Source organism: Thalassophryne amazonica, chromosome 23, assembly GCF_902500255.1.
Source record: "Thalassophryne amazonica chromosome 23, fThaAma1.1, whole genome shotgun sequence".
Classification (NCBI taxonomy): domain Eukaryota; kingdom Metazoa; phylum Chordata; class Actinopteri; order Batrachoidiformes; family Batrachoididae; genus Thalassophryne; species Thalassophryne amazonica.
The window spans coordinates 20922531-20947061 of record NC_047125.1 but is presented as its reverse complement, the minus strand read 5'-3'; the positions used below and the strand labels follow the sequence as shown (position 1 = coordinate 20947061).

The 24531-nt window shown below is 40.0% G+C and overlaps 1 long non-coding RNA gene across 1 annotated transcript; it reads left to right on the top strand.

Moving 5' to 3' along the window:
• The first annotated feature begins 20938 nt into the window (after nt 1-20938).
• On the top strand, nt 20939-22971 carry LOC117504671. Its single transcript, XR_004558872.1, has 2 exons — nt 20939-21069; nt 21101-22971. It is a non-coding gene; the product is annotated as an uncharacterized LOC117504671 (long non-coding RNA).
• Nucleotides 22972-24531: the final 1560 nt, after the last annotated feature.

The window sequence follows — 24531 nt, the reverse complement described above, 5'->3', positions numbered from 1 at the left end:
CTTGAGGTACCTAAGACCTTCAGGCTACAGCCCCCCGCTGCAGCTTCAACAATGGAAGCTTTGACCACTGCTCATTCTGGTTCAATGCCCCCAACCTCCACAGGGATGCCAGAAAAGCTCCGCCGGAGTTGTGAGTTCATTAACCTGTTGGACAGTGGCCTCCTCCAGATGTTCCCAGTTCACCCAGACCACCCGGTTGGGCTTACCAGGCCGCTCCAAAGTCCTCCCCCACCCTCTAATCCAACTCGCCACCAGATGGTGATCAGTTGACCGCTCTGCCCCTCTCTTCACCCGGGTGTCCAGAACATGCAGCCTGAGATCAGGTGATACGATCATAAAATCGATCATTGCTCTTTGGCCTAGGGTGCTCTGGTACCATGGACACTTATGAGCATCCTTATGTTTGAGCATGGTGTCCGTTAAGGACAGTCCACATCCATCAGATATCTTGTACTTGAGAGGTTTTATCTGGGTTCAAAAACAGCATTTTTAGATTTAGAAGTGTCTATTTCTCATTAATATTTGCTAAATATATGAGAAATATATAAGGTTTTTACAGAAATAATCTGTTTGGGAGCTTTCCCGCCATCTTGGGTTTATTTTGTTCAAGAAAGCAGCCAACTGAAGTCACGCTACTTTTCTTTATTCCAACTGGCAGCTGCTGTGTCCTTCCCAGCATGCTCGCGCAGATCGGGAGAAGACCTCACGTGATCCATGCTGTCACCAAATGTAGATCATGGCGTCTGATTTTCTACCCTTCAGGGATCAAAATTCTACATTGTTTCCACACAGCACAAATTGTAATCATACTAGCAATATCATATTATGAAGCCCTTAATTAAATGCTAACGAATTAAATTATAGTGGTGCCAAATAAAATTTTTTTTATGACTTCAATCTGAAAAACCCCCAAAGGCCACAGGGCTTTAAGAGAAAGGGATGGACCCACATTTCCTCCCATGATGAGACATTTCAGCCTGGGCAAAAGTATGCATGCTTATGGAGAGCCATATTATGTTTAAATATCATTTTGCAGTGCCCTGGAATAAATGCTAAATTATTACGCCCATATAAAGACACACTAAAATCTGATTGGTGGGATTCATGGATATAGTTAGATGAGACGCAGGCTGCTGGGGAATAAAAGTGGATGTACAGCACAGAGCAGACACAGGAGAAAGATAACAATAAACAGCAACAGCAGCGAGGATACAGAAGGCAAAAGACAGACAGGCAACTGGAATGAGAGGATGAGAGGGATAAAGACAGTGAGAGATGAAAAGAAACAGACACCGTTAAAGAGAGCTGACAGAGATGTGTGTGTATGTGGCAGGGGGGCTTTTAGCTAACAGAAGGGATAAAAAAAAATGTATAGGAGAGAAAGGCAGAAGAAAGGCAAGAAAAAGGCAGAAAAGAGGAATGAGAGCAAGAGGATTGTTTTGTGGAATTAAAGCCTATTTTTGAGTATGGATGCGCACACATGGGAGCAGGAAGATAACCGGGATACTGTAAAGAAGGAACAGAACAACTCTGTTGTACTTGAGAGAAAAGATGAAATATTTACAGGAAGAAAGATTGCAAATGTGGTCAGGACAAGAAGATCAGACATTAGTGATTCAAAGTTAGTCACAGACAGTGTCATCATTTCTTTATGAGGTCACAGACAATTCGAACTGAATCAAAACACATTATCCAGGCTGGGATAAAATATACAGAGTCTCCCAAACCAATTCCCACAAGAATTTATAGTGCCTCTAATGACTGAGGATTTGGAGCAGGTAGTCAGTGATCTGTGACGTTCACAAAAGCACCTTAATCACCATGACATAAGAGAAAAAAGAGGTAGAGAGAGATGAATATGTGTGCATAATGCTGTCACCTGGTATATAAACAACAAGATTAATGCAACAAGTCCCTAAAAGCTAATACAATAATCTGCTACTTCATGCCTTCCTTTAAAGGTCAGGTTTGATAAATAGCTTAATTTACACAGTCCACAGAAAATCTAATTGAATTTTATAGTAAAAAAGGAGCCAAAATAAATCTTGCAATCTATTAATGACTATTACATTCATCAACAATTATTTTGATTATTGATTCATCGTTCCCAATCCCCCCCCCCCCCCCCCCCCCCCACATATGATTCCACTTCAGTTTCTTAAATGTGAGTATTTTTTGGTTTATTTTTCTAGCTGCTTTACTCCTGTGTAGCAGTAAACTGGATGTTTGGTCTTCGGACAAAAAACAAACAAACAAAAAAAGACGTTTGTGCACATCATCTTGACATCTGGAAAACAGCGGCTGACATTTTTCACCATGTTTTCACATTTTGTGGAACTAACCAGCTAATTGACCATTACGTTTCATCTTCCAGCTGAGTGGAAATGTCATTTGTCAGTTTCCTAACAGTTTATGCTTCAGTGGGATTGGTACTGTGGTCCTTCTTTTCACCAGCATGTATCCCACTTACTCATTACACAGGCGTTCTGCCCGTGAATTGAAAATCAACAGGGAGGAAACGCTCACACATGCACACACACACAGAGTGAAATGTCTCAGAGCCGGTCTATTATTACTAAAGAGAGAGCAGAGCAATCATGAATATACGTCACTATGAATTAACACAGACACTCTCAGCGTGTGTAATTCTTGACATTTTACTTCCTTCGAGCCTTTTCAGGGTATTTGCATAAACTCTGAGATGTCTCCAGGCTCAGTTTAGTCAAACACACCCAGAATCTGAAAATAACATTAAATTAATTCTGTTTTCCGCTCAATCTGATGTTGTTGTTGTTTTTTTAATTCAATCAAAACCAAATATTTGGTCCTGCCAACATGACCATTACAACCAATAAAGTTGGGTTTTTTTCCATTTGTGTCTACTGTTTCTTTTTTTATTGGGGGGGAGGGGGAGGCTGAATTATTCAAGAACTTTTTCTTGAGGAAACTCAAGGTGACACAAAGTATTCTCTGAAGAACATTAAAGGGCATATCTCACTCCAGTCTTATATGGTGTCTTAGTCGGCTTTAAAAGGCTCTATAAGAACATTATGATTGTTTCTTATAATCTGATGAACTAGGTATATAGATTTTTATTACCGTTTTTGGGGATTGGACACTGTTTTTTTGTTGTTATTTTAAGTTTATTGATTAATTTATACTGTCTGTGCTGGAATTTTCTGTTGGAACTATATATATATATATGTGTGTGTGTGTGTGTGTGTGTATATATATATATACATTTTACTTTTGTGGTAAAAGGGGAGGGCGTTTATAAACTTTGCTTCTTCTGTCCACACCCTTTCTATCACACATGTTCACTGTTAAATTGTCTTATTCATGAGATTTTGTTATTGTTGAGTCTGTGTGCCAAATTAATTCATTCATTCATTCATTCAGTCAAGGTTTGGATCCCTTTATTCAGAGAGTGGCAACAACTGAAAACATAGTGCCATTTAGAGGTCAATAGTGTTGAAGTCTTTTATGTTTTCAACATTTTTTGAAATCAGTTATCCACATACAATTTATGATGATTTATTGAATGAATTTAAAACCTGACTTATGCTTCTGCACCTCTGTAACTCTGTGTCATGACGCAGAGTTACAGAGTAATCTTCAGATCCAAACTGAAGAAAAATTTTGGAAAATAAAGTCAGCCTTGGGATGGAAGCGACTTCATTGTCAAAGTTTTAAAGATTTAAATACAGTTATTGTACAGTAAAACTCACCTAAACCATCATCATATAAACTGGATATTCACAGTCCCAATATTTTTGTATTGTTTTCCATGCAGTAAACACCGTGTATAACAGATTTTGTATAACAGATTTATCAGATTTCGCAATGTATTTCCATTAAAGCCCCTCGCATGTGGGACTGGAGTGATTTGGAAATGACTCCGTCATTTTCCAAAATCATCAAAATCAGGCTTTTAATCACTGTTTATTTTTTTCAAACTGTGCTCAGACACAGACCTGCAGTCTGGACGTGCACCTGTTAAATCAGAACAGGTGCATGGAACATTCCATGCACACATCACACCAAAAGACTGTGATTCAACACTTTTCTGCTTTCACTCTTTCACCGTGTTCCATTTTTTTTTTACAGTTTTTGCGGTGCGCACGCTGATTATATTTCAGGATCACATACATTTGGCAGAAAAGTAAGCAAATTTACAACCCAGAGTCAGAAAAAGAGGAAATTGTACACCTTACCTTTGATTTGGCGGTGATGATTGTAGAAAGAAAAGCTTGCTGAGGGACAAATGAATCCATAATAAAGCATACTCCAGCGACGGAGAACTTTAAAACTGTCCATGACCACGAGTCATGTGACCATTTTTCTCGGCTCATCATTTCGCTACTCTCTGAGTAAATGGACTCTAGTCAATGCTATCTTTAAAAAAAAAAATATATACCACATTATAAATCATTACTTCCAACTCTAACTTGTGCAAGTCCTGATAAAGCTGATAAAAGTTCAAATATAACGCAATGCTGAAATACACTTGGCCATATGAGCATTGTGTTCTTTAGAATTTGCAGTTGTTTTAAACTGCCTATGGTGTTAAATGTGTCTCATTAACACCAGCAAATGCACAGAGGGTGATCTACAAATACGAGGTCTGTGAGAAAAGTATCCGACCTTTTTATTTTTTTCAAAAACTATATGGATTTGAATCATGTACGCTTGCATCAGACAAGCTTGAACCTTCGTGTGCATGCGTGAGTTTTTTCACGCCTGTCGGTTGCGAGTTTAATCTGCGCAGTTAGATTGATCTAGTTATCTAGATTACGATTTGTTTCCCAGTATAATCTTTACGTGCCTTAACTAAAGCACTCCTTCTGCTGAATCACCTCTAAATTATTTACACATTATTCACTTTGCGTGTTTTTAGGAATCCGCTAGCTTAGCGTAGCTACTAGCTCTTAGCCGATTTAGCATGGCGGCTTCTCCTGTCTCTCCCGCACTTTTCTGCTCTGGGTGTGAAATGTTTAGTTATTCCTCGGCCTCCTTTAGCAGTAACGGTACTTGTAATAAGTGTAGCTTATTCGTAGCTTTGGAGGCCAGGCTGGGCGAATTGGAGACTCGGCTCCGCACCGTGGAAAATTCTACAGCTAGCCAGGCCCCTGTAGTCGGTGCGGACCAAGGTAGCTTAGCCGCCGTTAGTTACCCCCTGGCAGATCCCGAGCAGCCGGGAAAGCAGGCCGACTGGGTGACTGTGAGGAGGAAGCGTACCCCTAAACAGAAGCCCCGTGTACACCGCCAACCTGTTCACATCTCTAACCGTTTTTCCCCACTCGACGACACACCCGCCGAGGACCAAACTCTGGTTATTGGCGACTCTGTTTTGAGAAATGTGAAGTTAGCGACACCAGCAACCATAGTCAATTGTCTTCCGGGGGCCAGAGCAGGCGACATTGAAGGAAATTTGAAACTGCTGGCTAAGGCTAAGCGTAAATTTGGTAAGATTGTAATTCACGTCGGCAGTAATGACACCCGGTTACGCCAATCGGAGGTCACTAAAATTAACATTAAATCGGTGTGTAACTTTGCAAAAACAATGTCGGACTCTGTAGTTTTCTCTGGGCCCCTCCCCAATCAGACCGGGAGTGACATGTTTAGCCGCATGTTCTCCTTGAATTGCTGGCTGTCTGAGTGGTGTCCAAAAAATGAGGTGGGCTTCATAGATAATTGGCAAAGCTTCTGGGGAAAACCTGGTCTTGTTAGGAGAGACGGCATCCATCCCACTTTGGATGGAGCAGCTCTCATTTCTAGAAATCTGGCCAATTTTCTTAAATCCTCCAAACCGTGACTATCCAGGTTTGGGACCAGGAAGAAGAGTTGTAGTCTTACACACCTCTCTGCAGCTTCTCTCCCCCTGCCATCCCCTCATTACCCCATCCCCGTAGAGACGGTGCCTGCTCCCAGACTACCAATAACCAGCAAAAATCTATTTAAGCATAAAAATTCAAAAAGAAAAAATAATATAGCACCTTCAACTGCACCACAGACTAAAACAGTTAAATGTGGTCTATTAAACATTAGGTCTCTCTCTTCTAAGTCCCTGTTGGTAAATGATATAATAATTGATCAACATATTGATTTATTCTGCCTTACAGAAACCTGGTTACAGCAGGATGAATATGTTAGTTTAAATGAGTCAACACCCCCGAGTCACACTAACTGTCAGAATGCTCGTAGCACGGGCCGGGGCGGAGGATTAGTAGCAATCTTCCATTCCAGCTTATTAATTAATCAAAAACCCAGACAGAGCTTTAATTCATTTGAAAGCTTGACTCTTAGTCTTGTCCATCCAAATTGGAAGTCCCAAAAACCAGTTTTATTTGTTATTATCTATCGTCCACCTGGTCGTTACTGTGAGTTTCTCTGTGAATTTTCAGACCCTTTTGTCTGACTTGGTGCTTAGCTCAGATAAGATAATTATAGTGGGCGATTTTAACATCCACACAGATGCTGAGAATGACAGCCTCAACACTGCATTTAATCTATTATTAGACTCTATTGGCTTTGCTCAAAAAGTAAATGAGTCCACCCACCACTTTAATCATATCTTAGATCTTGTTCTGACTTATGGTATGGAAATAGAAGACTTAACAGTATTCCCTGAAAACTCCCTTCTGTCTGATCATTTCTTAATAACATTTACATTTACTCTGATGGACTACCCAGCAGTGGGGAATAAGTTTCATTACACTAGAAGTCTTTCAGAAAGCGCTGTAACTAGGTTTAAGGATATGATTCCTTCTTTATATTCTCTAATGCCATATACCAACACAGTGCAGAGTAGCTACCTAAACTCTGTAAGTGAGATAGAGTATCTCGTCAATAGTTTTACATCCTCATTGAAGACAACTTTGGATGCTGTAGCTCCTCTAAAAAAGAGAGCTTTAAATCAGAAGTGCCTGACTCCGTGGTATAACTCACAAACTCGTAGCTTAAAGCAGATAACCCGTAAGTTGGAGAGGAAATGGCGTCTCACTAATTTAGAAGATCTTCACTTAGCCTGGAAAAAGAGTCTGTTGCTCTATAAAAAAGCCCTCCGTAAAGCTAGGACATCTTTCTACTCATCACTAATTGAAGAAAATAAGAACAACCCCAGGTTTCTTTTCAGCACTGTAGCCAGGCTGACAAAGAGTCAGAGCTCTATTGAGCTGAGTATTCCATTAACTTTAACTAGTAATGACTTCATGACTTTCTTTGCTAACAAAATTTTAACTATTAGAGAAAAAATTACTCATAACCATCCCAAAGACGTATCGTTATCTTTGGCTGCTTTCAGTGATGCCGGTATTTGGTTAGACTCTTTCTCGCCGATTGTTCTGTCTGAGTTATCTTCATTAGTTACTTCATCCAAACCATCAACATGTTTATTAGACCCCATTCCTACCAGGCTGCTCAAGGAAGCCCTACCATTATTTAATGCTTCAATCTTAAATATGATCAATCTATCTTTGTTAGTTGGCTATGTACCACAGGCTTTTAAGGTGGCAGTAATTAAACCATTACTTAAAAAGCCATCACTTGACCCAGCTATCTTAGCTAATTATAGGCCAATCTCCAACCTTCCTTTTCTCTCAAAAATTCTTGAAAGGGTAGTTGTAAAACAGCTAACTGATCATCTGCAGAGGAATGGTCTATTTGAAGAGTTTCAGTCAGGTTTTAGAATTCATCATAGTACAGAAACAGCATTAGTGAAGGTTACAAATGATCTTCTTATGGCCTCGGACAGTGGACTCATCTCTGTGCTTGTTCTGTTAGACCTCAGTGCTGCTTTGATACTGTTGACCATAAAATTTTATTACAGAGATTAGAGCATGCCATAGGTATTAAAGGCACTGCGCTGCGGTGGTTTGAATCATATTTGTCTAATAGATTACAATTTGTTCATGTAAATGGGGAATCTTCTTCACAGACTAAAGTTAATTATGGAGTTCCACAAGGTTCTGTGCTAGGACCAATTTTATTCACTTTATACATGCTTCCCTTAGGCAGTATTATTAGATAGTATTGCTTAAATTTTCATTGTTACGCAGATGATACCCAGCTTTATCTATCCATGAAGCCAGAGGACACACAACAATTAGCTAAACTGCAGGATTGTCTTACAGACATAAAGACATGGATGACCTCTAATTTCCTGCTTTTAAACTCAGATAAAACTGAAGTTATTGTACTTGGCCCCACAAATCTTAGAAACATGGTGTCTAACCAGATCCTTACTCTGGATGGCATTACCCTGACCTCTAGTAATACTGTGAGAAATCTTGGAGTCATTTTTGATCAGGATATGTCATTCAAAGCGCATATTAAACAAATATGTAGGACTGCTTTTTTGCATTTACGCAATATCTCTAAAATCAGAAAGGTCTTGTCTCAGAGTGATGCTGAAAAACTAATTCATGCATTTATTTCCTCTAGGCTGGACTATTGTAATTCATTATTATCAGGTTGTCCTAAAAGTTCCCTAAAAAGCCTTCAGTTAATTCAAAATGCTGCAGCTAGAGTACTGACGGGGACTAGAAGGAGAGAGCATATCTCACCCATATTGGCCTCTCTTCATTGGCTTCCTGTTAATTCTAGAATAGAATTTAAAATTCTTCTTCTTACTTATAAGGTTTTGAATAATCAGGTCCCATCTTATCTTAGGGACCTCGTAGTACCATATCACCCAATAGAGCGCTTCGCTCTCAGACTGCAGGCTTACTTGTAGTTCCTAGGGTTTGTAAGAGTAGAATGGGAGGCAGAGCCTTCAGCTTTCAGGCTCCTCTCCTGTGGAACCAGCTCCCAATTCAGATCAGGGAGACAGACACCCTCTCTACTTTTAAGATTAGGCTTAAAACTTTCCTTTTTGCTAAAGCTTATAGTTAGGGCTGGATCAGGTGACCCTGAACCATCCCTTAGTTATGCTGCTATAGACGTAGACTGCTGGGGGGTTCCCATGATGCACTGTTTCTTTCTCTTTTTGCTCTGTATGCACCACTCTGCATTTAATCATTAGTGATCGATCTCTGCTCCCCTCCACAGCATGTCTTTTTCCTGGTTCTCTCCCTCAGCCCCAACCAGTCCCAGCAGAAGACTGCCCCTCCCTGAGCCTGGTTCTGCTGGAGGTTTCTTCCTGTTAAAAGGGAGTTTTTCCTTCCCACTGTAGCCAAGTGCTTGCTCACAGGGGGTCGTTTTGACCGTTGGGGTTTTACATAATTATTGTATGGCCTTGCCTTGCAATATAAAGCGCCTTGGGGCAACTGTTTGTTGTGATTTGGCGCTATATAAAAAAATTGATTGATTGATTGATTGATTCGCCTGTGGGCAGGCTTTGAGTGAGCACTGGTCCACCCCCCTCGTCGGATTTTTATTATTTAGGAATGGTGGAGCGACTGCCGCTTTGTTCCATGAAAATTTTTTCAGAAACTCTGCCAGACAGCCAGATGAAAACCATTTGGTAGATTCAGATGGCTTTCGGTGAAGATTCTATTGGTATCACACGGATTAAGGACCATTAAAACTGGATTAAAAACGGCCCACAGCGGCGGAGGGCGCACCGCGCCCCGAGCGGCCATCGACAGGCTGAAACGAGCAGATCACTTCCAAATTTAAGGCTCTGTTGATGCAGGACGTCGTGTGACTAGCAGAGAAGTTTCAGAAGAGGTCGGGATCAGCACTTTATCGGCACATTCCACTGTTAAAGGAGATTTTGTAATGAAAGATGTGCGGACGGATTCGCGCGTTGGGACGCAGCCGTTCATGGCGCTGGACAAACACCTCCGTGTTGGAAGTCTCACAGGACTAGCTGGAACATGCCCAGCTGTTACTCAATTTCTCGGATACTCACTCGACTGAAAAGCCACCGAAAGCCGTCTGAATCTTACGAATGGTTTCCAACATGGAATACCACCATCATTAGTCTCATCCAGGATGGTGATGAGGCTGCATACAGACAGGAGGTGGAACAGTTGGTCCTCTGGTGTGGTCAGAATAAACTAGCGCTGAATCAGCTCAAAACCGTGGACTTTGGGAGAAATCCACCATCACTGGCTTACTGGCTACTACTGTTCCTCTCCTTCCCGTCCTCTGTCTGTCAATTGCACACATTTCTCATTGCACATTTTATTCATGCATTTTTACTATGAATTATTTCGTGTTTAGTGTATATTTATACATGCTCATACAGAGAGAGTCCAGTTCCAATCTGAGTCAAATTCCTTGTATTCCTGTAGATACTGAACAAATAAAAGCTATTCTGATTTTATTTGCACTATCAGCACTATAGTTAGCAACAATGATCACATTTATTCTAAACTATATTTATTACGTCCGCCAAGAAAGTAATAAAATCATCAGCGTTTATTTATTTGTCTGGCTATTTGTCTATCTTTTAGCAGGATTACGTCAAAACTACTGAAGGGATTTTGACAAAATTTTCACCACAGATAGATATTACACCATAGAAGAACCCGTTAAGTTTTAGAGGTGATCCGGATCCAAATCCAGATTCTGGATCACGATTCACTTTGTACAGGCTTTGAAGGATTTTGTCAAAACTACTTCACAGATTCTCACCAAATTTGCACCACAAATGCCTATTAGGCCATGGAAGATTTGACTAAATTTTGGAGGTGATTCAGGTCCAGATACAGATTCTGGATTAAGATTCAGTTTATATAGGCTTTGAAGGATTACATTAAAACTGCTTCATGGATTCTCATCTCAGATAGACAATAGGGCATGGAAGACTCCATTAAATTTAGGAGATGAGCAACGTGGAGATTAAGCACCTTGCCCAAGGACCCTCAGTGGTTTTCTGGTCAGGCTGGGATTTGAACAGAGGATACTCTGGTCCCCAGCCCAACGCTTAACCATTAGACCATCACCTTCCCATGATTAGGGCATGAAAGACGCCATTAAATTTTAGAATCATCTGATATGCTTTGAAGGATTACGTCAAAACGCCTTCACAGATTCTCACCAAATTTGCACCACAGATAGATATTAGGCCATGGAAGACTCCACTGTATTTTGGAGGTGATCCGATGTCGCCGACCGAATGGCCCCCCCCTAAAAATCGGTCCGACCTACCTTCACTGCGCATGCGTCATTAGCCGCAGTTCATGGATTGTCACCTTGTTTCTGCTTAAAACTGCACTGCAGTTATCATCTGTCTCAGCGACAGATAGCTGAAGTTTTTGTACCACAAACATTTCCACAAATTCAGCATTATTTCATCATAGAAAGCAGAGGAAGCAATCAGAGCGCCGCGGCTACACGAGCTGCTAGCTGATGCGTTCACTGCGCCTCAGTCATTTCAAAGCAGTGAAAGCAGAAGCTTGTTTCTTCCTAAAACTGACTTCAGAATGATTTAAGAGGTTCTACCTTGTCATCTGATGGTTAATAATCACATTAATCCATTTGATCGCTTTGGGTGAAGAGAGTCCATCTCACAAGAGCTGCTGTGGTCGCAAATGACACATGCGCAGTGGAGGGCAAGGCGGACCGTTCGGTCTGCGACACCAGATCTGCATTCTGGATCAACATTTCACTTTATGTAGGATTTGAGTGATTACTTCAAAAGTACTTCAAAGATTCTCACCAAATTTGCACCACACATAGATACTAGGGCATAGAAGACTACACTGAATTTTGGGGCAATCAGGATCCAGATCCTGGATCAAAATTTCCTTTTATATACGCTTTGAAGGATTTCTTCTAAACTACTACACGGATTCTCACCAAATTTGCACCACAGATACATCTTAAGGCATGGAAAACTCCACTGAATTTTGGAGGTGATCCGGATGCGTATTTGTGGACGTCAGAAATCTCTGATTGCTCTTGTTTTACATAACCTTTCGTAATAAATACACTAATTAATGTTTAGAAAAATAATGTATTGGACTATGACAGTGTCTGGAACTTTTGGTGTTTTCTCAGTGACTACAGAACAAGTAGCCAGCATGGCAGCAAAGTAAAACCACCTTCCAAATTACAAAAACACAATGAACATGGCCAAGTCCCGCAATTCACCAAAATACAACAGCTTATATTAAGTGTTCAAAAACAATGCCTATCCAAAATATACTTGACCAGCAAAGTCTCAGTGGGAGGACAAAAAAGCAGTGTGTCTTTTCTGGGTGACTACAAGAACACAATTCCTGCGACTATTTGATGGGTCCTTGATCGACCAGACCAAAGAGAGTTGCTGTCGGGCCTGAATTTCTCAGAAATGAGAGAGCGAGAGAGTGATAAGAGCTGCTGCAGACAGTTCTGCTTTTCTCTTTTTTACTGCCACAGCCATTCAACAAAATGCATTAACTTGTTGTGGCTGGCGTGCCTGGCTGGCTTTTGTCTGTCTTTTGGTTTTCCTTCCAGGTGGTGCGCATTTGGGACTGAGTGGCTGTGTGGCTGAGATATCAGGATCTCACCCTGATCACCTGCGGCTCGTCAGGACTCACAGCTGTGGTGCATCTACATGGATTGGAACATGGTGGCATTTAAGACTGGAGTACACAGTGTGTATTTGCCAGAGACTCGACCTTGTGACCAGACGGGTGAGATCGTCGTCTCTAGAGCCATCTCCCATCAGTGGATGCAGAGAACGTCCAGGTTTGATACATGGTCTGTGAAAGAGGAGGGGGTGAGGTCTCACGCTCGTCAGCACACTTCCTGAGGTACGTTTGGTTTTGTGACTAACATTTATACAGTCAGTAAATGTGGTGTCCCTCACACCTTATTATATTGAGCTGTATGTTAGTCGTTTAAATCAGCTTCCACTGCAGTGGAGTTTTGTGAACAGGGTGTTCTATGCCTGCAGGGTGGGAAGCTGATTTGCAATTAAGCCAGGAAGTGTTTGCTGTTTGTACACCTTTGAGTGGTCTCTCTGTGTGTTGAGTGTGGACTCGCATAATGATTTCTTCTTTCACAGACTCGGTTTGTCGCGGCCACCTGGGGGGTGTCGGCGGGGTCCTTGGGTCCGAACAGTTTTCTGCCTCCGGACCGTTAGCGCTGCTGGGAGCGCACCGCAATCTACCACGCCAGACCGCGCACTCTTTTGTTGTTTTCGTATCACTTCACTGTTATGTTTATTAAACTCTGTTATCCTTTGTACCGTGCTCTGCTTATTTCATACTGGGTCCTTCAAACGCTGGTCGGTTCTCCGGGCTGCGTCCGACACATAACATAACTGATCTTTTCCAAACATGCTTCATAATAAAAACATTTAACGGCAAGTCAGTGTTACTGTGAAAGCCATGTCATCATTTGTGCTCCACCAACAGCAACTTAATGGAGCTGGCACCAGATTTTGGGAGTTGCAGGCAGCTTGGGGGGGGGGGGGGGGGGGGGGGTGATATTCTCAAACTCCAAGCTGCCAGACACAGCCACAGACTGTCACTCATGTGCTGCATTAACACCATGATTAGTAGAGATATTTCTCTCAGACTCAGTTGTCAGAAAAGTGAAAGGAATGTCTCTCCACCACAGCCCAAAAATCACTCCAACCTTCAGCGAACAAAGCGCGATGAGCGTAGTGTGTAACAGTGCCAGGAATAAGGGGGGGAATATAAACTGAGCCAAATTCTAAATGTACAACAAACACATGTAAATCACATACACTTTTAATAATTTAAAACGTGCTAAATTAATAAATTAGTAATTGCTCAGTACATGATCAAATATTTTTAAAGAGCTCCAGGAATACATCAGCGAGCTCCGTGCTTTAATTTGGCGCTACTGGATGCAGATATGTTTTTTGGACAATGGTGACATTTCATGATATTTCACTGATATCATGATGGCATCATATTCACCGCCTCACGGCACATTTCACTGATTGATACTGCTTATTCGTGCATTTTCCTGACTGTATTTTTGACTACCTTGGACCAACTTTGACCAAAAATTTATTCGACACAACACACGCGCTTACTGGCTGATTTCCGGTCTGATATTTTCACATATCAGGCCGTTACCATGACGATCAATCCGGATCGCAGATGACATTTGCAACGTTGTTTTCAATTTTCAGGGTACGAAATGAAACAAAACAAAAAGCGAACAAAGACAATGGAGGAATTAACAGCAAACGAGCTCGAAGTGGACGTACAAAATGACATGAAGATTATCAAGATGAAAACACAGCTCCGAATAGTCAAGAACAGATTGAAGCTAAAAACACGATTAAAAAAAACAAGTCAGACATGAACATACTCCTTAAATATCCCAACAGCATCAGAAAAACACAGATTGAAAGCTTACCAGCTAAAGCAAGTTCTTCATGGAGGTGAAGAAAGTGAATGAGTCTATGAGCCCAAAACTGTCAGCAACTTTCATACTCGGGTGATACCATAAGCTTGCAGTTTATATATAGATATAATAGCCATATAATAAACGTATCACGGGTCAAGCAGGTTTTCGGGACCTCTTAAGAGGACTAAACAACACAACTATACAACCATGGCCTACACCAGACCTGGGCAAACTGCGGCCCGGGGGCCACATGCGGCCCTTTGGCATGTCTCTGTCCGGCCCTCATGAGGTCTGTGATTATTATTACATATATTAAAAATGTCAAGCTTGTGTGTTGCAAATCATTAGAGAGGTTTATTTAGGTATATTTAAATATTTACATATTATTACAATAATAAAAATGACCTATAAAAAGCTGTTAAATAGGTAATTTTTTTTAAAGTTGTAATGGGAGACAGCCGAGTTATCGATGGTGTGGCCCTTGGACATAATTCAGGTTCCCTATGTGGCCCCTTGTAAAAATTAATTGCCCACCCCTGGCCTACACAAAGATGAATGATAGCCAGGTAGGGGGCAGCGTTTAAAAACGCAACAAGGTCAAAACTATTCCATTGACGAAAACAAGATATACTACAAATTTCACAATTAATTCTTCAGAACAATCTTTCAATGTCTATATTTCAGGAACACCTTTGTGGACCTGTGCTCACCGGGACTGTCCAATACAGGTGGGCGATACCGGGAATTTTGGTATTGATCCAATACCAAGTAAATACAGGCCCAGTATCGCAGATATCGATGCCGATACTTTTTCATATTTAAGCTTCATAGATCCAAAGGATCCAAAAGACCTAGGATAAAATTTCGCCAAACATTGTACGTGACAACATAATACTTTATCACAATCAACATTTTTGTTTAAAAAAATATCACTCAACACAACTTAAAACAAAATCTCCTGAGGTAGAGGGCTGACAAACCACAATACGAGGTCTGTGATGATAAAAGCGGTCCTTTTAATTTTTTTTCAAAAAATAAATGGATTTGATTCATATGTTTTTACATCAGACATGCTTGAACCCTCGTGCGCATGCGTGAGTTTTTTCACGCGTGTCAGTGACGTAATTCGCCTGTGGGCAGGCCTTGAGTGAGGAGTGCTCCACCCCGCCCGTCGGAATCTCTTTGTCTGAATAGCCGCTGCGGACGGCGCGCGTTGCTTTATCAACATTTTTTCTGGACCTGTGAGGGATATCCGAGTGGACACTATTCGAGAAATTAAGATGGTTTTCGGTGAAAAGTTTAACGGCTGATGAGAGATTATGGGGTGTTTCTGTCGCTGTAAGGACTTCCCACGGAGCGGGACATCGCGCAGCGCTTCCAGGCGCCATCGTCGGCCTGTTTCGACCTGAAAACATCCTAATTTAAGGCTTAATTCACCCAGGACGTCGTGAGAGAACAGAGAAGATTCAGAAGAGGCTGGCATGAGGACTTTATGCGGACATTCCACTGTTTAAGGACATTTTGTAATGAAAGACGTGCGCGCAAATTCGCCGAGTCGTTTCCGTGATGACTCGGCGAATCTGTGTGCGCCGCGACAGGAAAAACACCTCCGTGTTGAAAACCATTTATAAAATTCAGGCGGCTTTTGATGGCTTTCAACAAGTGAGTAACTGAGAAATTGTTTAACAGCTTGGGCATGTTCCAACTTGCCCGTTAAGGTTTCCAACGGAGGTGTTTTTCCTGTCGCGACCCCCCACGGTCGGGTCCGGTCCGACATGCGACTCTGCCCGCACGTTCTTTCATTACAAAATGTCCGTTAACAATGGAATGTCCGAATAAACTCCTCATGCCGACTTCTTCTGAAAGTTCTCTCTTCTCTGATGACTTACTGGGTCAACAGAGCCTGAAATGTGGAAGTTTTCAACTTGAAACGGCAAGACGGCGCTGCCTCGAAGCGCAGATCGCTGTCAGGCGTCGTGGGCCGTCCTTAAAGCGACACTACCAGACCAAAATCTCTCATCAGCCGTTAAAATTTTTACCGAAAACCAGCTGAATTTATCGAATGGTGTCCACTCAGTTGTGCCTTACAGTTTTTGAAAAAAATTTTATCAAACAAAGCAGCAGTCTCTGAGCCATTCCTAAACAATGAAAAAACGACGAGAGGGTGGGCGACTCCTCACTCAAAGACTGCCCACAGGCGAATGACGTAACCGACAGGCGTGAAAAAACTCTCACATGCCCACGAGGGTTCAAGCATGTCTGATGTAATCACACGTGATTCAAATCCATATGGTTTTTGAAAAAAATAATAAGGTCCGTTACTTTTATCACAGACCTCGTACAAGGGTGCGCTGCTCCGTGTTGTGTGACACAGCGCAGCGCTACTCTTACAGACAGAGAGTAGACTTTGATGAATCTGCGTGCGCAGCAGTCAGTGCGTGTGGGAGAGGAAAAAAAAGCTCGAGTATCAATCTTTTTACACGAGGATCGTTCAATATCAATACCAGCGTTGGCATCGATATTAGGATCGATCTGCCCACCTCTACTGTCCAAAGAGAAACCAGGAAGATCTTAACCAACAACAATTACAACAACGCAATGAATATATCCAAAATAGGCACTGCAAAACAGACCCGATCTACATAAAACACATACAATGCAAAAAGAACAAGTATTAGATCAGTGAAAAATAAGAATTTTACTCACCAAATTGCAGCATTGGTGTTGGTGATGATACAACCTGGACACCTGTCTTGACAACCTTTTTCCTCTCTCTTTCCAAAAGGCTCCACGCGTCATTCTTTAAATAAATGAGGGGGAATTAATGGAAACTCTATGTTACATTCCACAATATTCCTCTTGTAAAACCCCTTAAAGGTGGATGCTGTGTCAACATTGGCACAAGCTGAATGAATTTAAGAAAAGCTGCAATCACCTCGGAAGCTGGATTCCTCTGTAAACACACTGCTTTTGGATTATTTGTCCAGGTTGGCTCTGCGAAGTTTAATAAAAACGCTGGTGGTGCGAAGCTGTTTGTTTTGCTGTTAGCAACAGGTGTGCTAACGCTGAGTGCTAACTGAGAGGACTGCACACTGAACTACATCGTTATTTTGACGGAGCAGGTGGGAAAAAATAAAATATTTCCCTTCGCTCAAACTTTAAACAGTAACCTGCTAATAGTTATAGGTATGAATTTGAAAACCTCGTAATTCACTTTTCTGACGTGCCTTTTTTTTCCCCAGGTACGAGCAAGTCAAGCATCCCACAATGCATTGCGCCCCCTAGCGCGGAACAAAAACATTTAAGAGCAGGAAAAATGTTGACGGTTGTCGACAATGCTAAAATAAAGCACAAACATCTTTACAAAATTAGATCAAAGCTTTTAAAAACGTATTACTTTATTCAAGCTATTTTTCCTTTAGCTGAATAACTGCCTAGGAAATAGACTTAACACTAATAAGTTACAATTTCATTTGTGTACTCATAACACACATGATTTTACACTACAATCATCGTGTAAATATTTTGCAACAGTAATAAGAAAAATTGGCCCAAGTTAAAACCTTAGCCCAAGAGCGGGATAGGTGTAGAGTTGGGGTTGGGTTAGGGATCAAGTTAGGATTGTAGTTGGGTTAGGGGTCGAGTTAGGATTAGGGTTGGGTTAGGGGTAGGATTTGCTAAAGAGGTACGGTTAGGTGTAGGATTCGAGTTGGGTTAGAATTGCAGTTGGGTGAGGAGTAGGATTTGCTAAAGAGGTAGGGTGAGCTATAAGATTAGGGTTGAGTTAGGTATAGAGGTAGGATTTGGTGTAGGGGTAGTAGTATTTGATACTTTGGAAAATACTTGAGAGAGAAAAATAATCCCTACAAACAAGAGCCTCTTTGTCACAAGCACCATGGCATGGTATAGTTACTTCCTGGATATGCAATTTACAAAGTCATCATGACAACAACCTGTACTGTCTTTTTTCCTTTCTTCTTTTGTATTTTTTTAAGGCATGAAAGTAACTACATCATGCTGTCTGTCTTTAACATGATTACCATTTCTCTGTACTTGGCCGGACAAATAGTGCAGCAGATAACAGAATATTTACAAAGGAATCCATCAAATCTGGAAAGAAGCACCAAAGTTGGCACAAATACTCCTTAGACATTACTCTTTTGAAAAAACTGAGTAGCCACTTGAATTTTCAGTAGGCGGCCAGGTAGGGGTCAATTGAAGAATTACACAGGGGTCAAAATTTAAAAATGTTTCAATCATATTGAAAGGTATACCACATTATTTGTCTGATCACAACGATACCAAAAAGGTATAGTTTGGACTATCTATGACTGAATGTTATGGAGTTATGGGGTAAAAACAGCAAGAATGGTAACAAAGGTCAGCATTAGTTTGTACAGCGGTCAAAGTTGCTCTAAATATTGTAAAATGTGATGCAAATTATTGGTCGAGTTAAACAGGGTTTTAAAAAGGAATAGTTTGCACCATGTGGCATGCTTAGTTATCATGTTACAGGGTAACATATGTCACGTCATAGAATCCAATGGATGTCGACATTGTTCTACCTTTACCTTGCAGACCAAGCATTCAACATAGTCAAAACTATTTCATTTATTAATCCTATTAGTTCAACCAATAATTTGCACCACTTTTTACCAAAATTGGAGCTACTTTAACTTCTAACCCCTGTACAAACTGAAATTGACCTTTGTCACCATTCTTGTTGTTTTTACCCTATAACTCCATAACTCCATAGTCCAAACTATACCTTTTTGGTATCGTTGTGATCAGACAAATAATGTGGTATACCTTTCAATATGATTGGAGCATTTTTAAATTTTGACCCCTGTGTAATTCTTCAATTGACCCCTACCTGGCCACCTACTGAAAATTGAAGTGGCTACTCAGTTTTTTCAAAAGAGTAATGTCTAAGGAGTATTTGTGCCAACTTCCAGAAATGAACAATTGTTACAGTTATCTGCTCCACTAAAAGGCGAGCCTCTTCATAGGTTGACCAGACATCCCCGTTTTACCAGGAGAGTCCCTATTTTTGCTGGGATTTGGACAGCTAATGAAAATCATGAGTCAACAGCTAATCTTGACAAATTATTCTTTATAATACCTGTACAGGAAAATCTCAATTGACTAGCTGATTATAAAAAAATTAGTGAACTTGTCAGATGATAGCTTGACATCTACTGTTGTGACTAGTTGTCCTATCCATAGATTTTCCTGGCCTACCTCCAGAAATACCTACTTTTTAACTATAAATTAACCAACAAACATTTGGAAGCAGTGGATACAAGTGCCTTGAATCATGCTAGCTGAGGGGGCTAGCTGTTGCTATAGTAGCTCTGTATCAGTGTTTCATTACTCTACCATTGGAATTGAGGCTGCAGGACTTTCCAAGACTACTTGTCGATTACCATGCAATCTACCAACATAGTGCATCATATTTAACATATTTATCATGCCATTTGTTTTAGCCATCGGGGGCTACTGTATGATTTATCTAAGTGACACCATTTAAAATGTTACTTAGTACTCAGTTGTATCATTTACAAAAGACATTATTAGATCAAAATACATGAAAATGGAATGGTCCTATTTCAAAGACAATAACATTCTAATCCAATTACATTTTTTTCAGCTAATCTGATTAGTTAATCATGTGAGATTTCAGACCGTATAGTATCGGGTGTAAGGTCGCAAAACATTCGACTGTTTCACATTTCACGTACTCCGCACCATAACCGTCCGCCTTGGTTGCTATACAGATGTCAATAATGGTGCAGTTAGCTGAGAGCAAGAAAAAGACGTGTACCAACGACAATGCCAAAATGGGTGAATTTAAGGTACCATACGAAAGTATTGATGTGGATTCTGATACAGAATTACCATTTCACATTTAATGGATTACTCCGCACCCTGCAACGTTGCCTTGATGGTAAGCCTCGCCGACCAAATTACCTACAAAAAATAAACTGCAAATGATGGAATTGGATTAGAATGGGAATAACCCCCTTCTGTCTGATGATTTGTGGACGTTCATGCTGGATTACGGTCGCAAATACCCGTTTTACCGGTAAAGCTCAATTTATGACCGTATAATCAGAATGAATGTCTGCAAATCATCAGACACAACACAGTTATTCTGTAATTAAATGTTAAAGTGACATGTTGACCGCCAAACTAGAAATGTCCCTGGTTTAAAAAAAACCTGACGTTTTGTTGAATAAAACTTTTGGAATCTATCCCAGCAGTGATCAGGCATGAGGTGGGGTATACGTTGGACAGGACACCAGTCTATCGCAGGGGACAGTCCATTAAGGAGCGAGAAAGAGAAGAAAAACACCAAAACTCAGCTTTGTTAGATGTTGTACATTTATTACTGAATGCTCAACCATATTTTATATTAATTATGAAGAACAATAAAATATTACATCTGCATCACTGTATAGTATTCCCTTTGTATCCAACAATCATATACATGTACAGAGCCAACAGTCTAATGTATATCATGTTGTCTGCTATGTGAATTGTACAGATACACTTTTGGCCTCGAATGACTTCCATCAAAATGAAGGCCTGAGGGAGATGAGCCGCTCCAAAAGTCCAAGAGCAGTAAAGCAACGTCCAAGTGAGCACAGCGGCTAATGGTGCGGTGCCGTGTTTGTGCGTATTGTACATAAACGGTGACGATACGAAGTTAAAGCTTACTGCGGGCAACAAACAATCCCTAGGAAACAGCATTTGCATGCCTCAAGTCCCACATTTCGTAAGTTAAACAAAAACTGGCAACTGCCAGTGTCCTATGGACATCAGTGGTGATGTTCAGGTTATTTTTCACTAACGCTGTACCTGCAGAACATGAGTATGACCCCAAACAAACAATTTGACACTTTACAGTACAAGGACCTCAAACAAAGGAGGTTCCATAGTTGGTTGGATGACTCAAACATGAGTGGTCATTTTGAGTTTGTGCCAAACTTCTAATCTGGTAAACATTATTCAACTTGAGGAGGATCTGTTAGCAGGCACATGCCCATAAATAGTCCTGGGGTTTAAGTTAAATCAATGACTCCATGACCTCCAGGTTACTCAAAAACAATAAAGGCTTGTAATTCAGGTTAAAAGGATAAAAAGTGAGGATAAACTGGCTAAAATTCATTTAATTTGGGTCGATCCAAAGGCAAGTTTGTTTTGCTTATTTCATGAACTCGATACTTGTCACTTGTGCATTTCATGGCTTGTTGCACACATGCAATATGGAAATTAGGAGCAGATGCTTTTAGGTTATGTATCAAAGTTACATGGGGCTTGAAATGAGCTCCTCATCAAAGCAGCGGTAGCCTTGGTGGACACCAGACCTAGGGTTGGAAAATTAAACTCAATAAACCAGTTTTAGCTTACGTGCAACTTCAACCACATCTTATAATGTCCATCATGCATATGATGAGTCTCTGCAACACACACGTCCACAAGGTGGTACATATGATATGGTAATGTCACATCCGTAAAACCTGCGATGGACTGGCAGCCTGTCCAGGGTGTACCAGGCCCCTTGTGCAATAACTGCTGGAAATAGGCTCCAGCTCCCCATGACTGTTAATTGGAATAAGCGGGTTTAGAAAATGGATGGACAATCAAAACACACTGCTGTTTGTATCAATCTGGTGCATGGAGTTTGGCCAAACTTTAACGCATTTATCCTCAATATTTTATTTTGAAACTTAAAAGATGAAATCTTTTTGAAATTTTTGACTTATGTTTACTTGTAATCTAAAAGACGCATGCCTGGGCTTTAACAGGGGCAGTCAGAGCAAGGTAATTTTCAAAAAGTTAATTCTTGAAGAAAATGCAATAAGTTTAAGTTTACTAAATTAGCCACTTTGCTATAAACATATTTTCAATAAATTTGGTAAAACATTTTTTTAAGCAACAGGTAATGATGATAATTATGTTATTTATAAAGCGTTTTCAAGACAAAAAAAAAATCATAATGCTGCATAAGCAAAACTGAAAAATAAAAAATATTTGGACAATTCCATTTGGAACCTGCTCTGCATTAAAAAGTGCAAAGCTCGAAAAAAAACTTTTTAAAATGATTTTATAAATTTGTGAAATTTGAACATTTAACATAAAATTACATAAATTTCCAAGGCACCTAAAACCATTCATACTTTTCCATATACATGGTCAAAGAATTATTTGATGATCACAAGAAGGTAAAATTTGATGTTGCATTTGGTCATGAGTGAATTGTTTGCAATCAACACCTCCAAAAATAAATAGATAAATATCTGGCCACACCTCCCAAAACAACCATTTCTGATGCTGCAGTTGCTACAAACTACAATTAACAACCAACACCTTTACCATAACTAGTTTAGAGAAACAAACATTTCACAAAACGTGCTTGGAATGACATGCTGTACACAGATTTTACACTTCATTGCACATTTCTTCAAAACCTCTCACAAGAACAATCGTTGTCCTTGCCAGGTGATACACACAAGACTGACTATTTACTGGAGCGCCAAAGTTTTGGGGACATTTTTGTGCAAATTTTTACATGCAGTTCAGGTTGGACCTCAAATTGCTTTTATCATTTTTTTTTTTTTAAGTGTCAAGCTCCAAATGTGAAAATCTTCCTTTTGTAATTTTAAATATTTACATTTTGCTTACTTTTTTTTTTGTTGCAAAGACAAAAAAAACAAAAACAAAAAAAAAAACGTATGGAATTTTACACAGAAATGTCTCTGGGAAATTGTTGTATTTGTGTCCACGTCACAGGAACGGCACTTCTTACAAACATGAAAACAGAGAAAAGTGCATTTAAAACAACAACAGTCTCAGATGTAAGGGCACCATCAACTCAAAAGAGAATAATCTAAAATAAAAATAAAAAATTTAAGCACAATGAAACCATATCTGATAAGGTGCATATCACTTTTAAAGACAACAGAATTAATCAGAATATTTGAGATTTTAAATTTGGGAGGGATTTTTTTGTTTGTTTTTGTTTTTTATCAGTTTCACCTCCACATTCAGTGTAAAAACTTCATATTGTGATGATTTAGTGTGCTGTACATGTTAGTGTAATGCAACGATCCAAAACTAGAAACAGGCGTCGCCGCTCCTATACAACACAGTGCACCCAAATCTTGGTTTTCCAAAAAAAAAAAAAAAAAAAAAAGTAACCACAGCACCATTTTGACAGAACACAAAAACTATGCCACTGAAAGGAGAACTAGGAAGAGGGGGCACCATTTTCTACTTTTGTTCAAACAAAAACTACTATCATCATCATCTGGCTTCATGGTGGTTACACTGTCTAAACCCATTCTTGGAAAATATTTCTACAAAAATAAAACTTGACATTTGCATCCTTTGAAAAATGAAAAAGCACACACACTCAGAATGTAATCGATGATGTGATGACACACTTTGGCCAAGAATATGTTCTTCTGTTGTTAAACCCACGGGTGGAGCTAGAGGGTGGATATGTAGGTTAAATCGCTCCAGTAATCAAAATTTGTATTTTTTTGGGGGGGGGGGAAATAACAAAAAAATCTCAGAAAATAACAGTTGAGAAAGTGGTTTGTTTCAAAACACTCAAACTGCTTTCAATTGCTTTGGGAAACAATGGTTCAGGGGGTGAGTCATGGTTTTAAAACACTCCATATATGAGGGAATCGCTTCAGATCAGCACAACTGATTCAAAACAACTTCAATTTTAAATCTTTAAAAACCACATTTAAATGCCACTTCAGAAAACCAATTTCAAAACAAAACACTCAATGAAACAATTGTTTCAGATTCTTATTTTCAACACTTGAAACACTAAATCATAAAGATTACAGTTGCCATATAAATAAACACTTCAGATGAGTGGTCTTGGCGTGATCAAAACACAAAAATCAATTTAGGGAACAGGAAGGCGTTTCTAAATGCTAAAGTAAATTTAACAGCTGCTTCAGCAAATTATTCCATTTTAAAAGGCATTAAAAGCTTTATGAAGCAATCGATACAGAAACTTGGTTCTGCTTCAAAACACTAAATTAAACAAGTACACGGGGCACTTTTTCCAACACTTTAAACACCGAACCAAGTATTTCTAAAAAAGATTACAGTTTTTAAAAGACTACTAAAACTACATGTGATTCGTTATTGCAAACCACATACTGTATCTAAAACAGTTAATCAGCAAATTAACTTTCAAAACACCCGAAACAGTAACTGAAACAACTGCTTGATTTTTATGCA